Consider the following 1,665-nt stretch of genomic DNA (forward strand, 5'->3'; position numbering starts at 1 on the left):
TAATAAAATATATTTGCTATATAACACATTTTATGTTAGAAAACACGAGAGGGGGGGAGGGCTTTTTGTGTTTGTGTTTTTTTAATTTTATTTTTTTTCCTTTCTGCAATTTGGCGCCCCCTCCACAAGATGGCGCCCTAGGCGACCGCCTAGCTCGCCTGAAGCCTGAGTGGAACCGTCACTTGCCTTTGGTGCCGTTTGGCGTGGGTTCGATCCTCCGCCTGGGAGAGGCCCATGCCCATGCTCATTTTTCAAAAATTGCAATAAAAAGTTGCATTGCATTGTACTTCTGTTATTTTGCTTATTTTTATTTGTTTGTGGAATTTGGTTTTTATTGCGTGGTGTGCTATTAAATAGAATATATCTCTAATTTTTTTTTGTATGTGTGTTTTTTTTTTAAATGGGATTGGGGGGGGGTTCTACCATGTACATTTTCGCCTAGGGTACCAAATCATGTAGGGCCGGTGTCGGTACCATATGTGTTCGGCCTGCCAGATCCATTCGGGGTCCTTCACCTACAGATGACGTTACGCTACAGGATTGGCTGAGACGTTTTACGCTACAGGATTGGCTGAGATGTCGACGATTGTGATTGGTGAGGCAACTTTCCAGTCGTTGGAGGGAAAACATTGACGCTTTTTACGAAGAAATTTATTATTATTTATCTAATGGGACTTATCACAGCCGCACTACTGGATCAAACTGTTCGGCGACCCAAAAGGCAAGGATTCGTAACGCGTCAAAATCATTCATCAATCATCATCAATCAATTACATCTCACCGTGGCTATTCTAATGTATTGATTTCTCGTCTTCCCTTGTCTAGGATTAAAGGTTTGCCGTGAAACCCTTTCAGACTTGTTTGTTGTTGTTGTTTTGTGGAAGGAAAAAAATACTGAACATATAAAGAAAAGTTGTGCATTCATTCATTCATTCATTCATTCATTCATTCATTCATTCATTAATGTGTCATTCATTGATTTGTTAATGCATTTGACATCTTTAAAGAAAAAGTAAAATGTGCTACTGTAGTTGATGAAGTTAACTTATGAGTTTCGACTTTACGGTAGTAGGCCATTACCTTTGATTAATATTTATATCAATAGTCCATGAGACACACATGCACACACATGAAGGTTACAAATAAATTCGTAGTTACCTAATAACCTGAGGCTGAATACAGAACATATTGGTGAGGAAATGTCACATCTCAGGCAATAATTCCATCATTTTATTATCATCATCATGGTAATTATTTTCTGCAATACGCACGACCCTCCGCAACTCATAGTGCAGTGACACCTCTGAGGTGACATTGGCAAGAAAATATTAAAGATGTCATTTAAATAACAAAATGTATGGGCTGAGATTGCAAACCGTAAATAAACGTAAGTATAAAAGCAGGATACTTTAAGATTGACTAAATAATGAAATAGATTGAAAAAATACATTAGATAAAATAAATATAAAAAATGGAGGTAAAATAGCACATAAATGCAAAAAAGTAAAACTGCGATGGGACGAAATATTGTCAGTTGACGTGCTAATGTGTTCCTATAATCATTACGACTGTTTTTGTGATGTATTGTGATACGTGAACCGCAAAATTCGGAACCAAACCAACGTGAACACATTTGACACTGCTCGCTTGCTGTACTGACGTCAT

The sequence above is a fragment of the Festucalex cinctus genome, chromosome 20, assembly GCF_051991245.1.
Source record: "Festucalex cinctus isolate MCC-2025b chromosome 20, RoL_Fcin_1.0, whole genome shotgun sequence".
Classification (NCBI taxonomy): domain Eukaryota; kingdom Metazoa; phylum Chordata; class Actinopteri; order Syngnathiformes; family Syngnathidae; genus Festucalex; species Festucalex cinctus.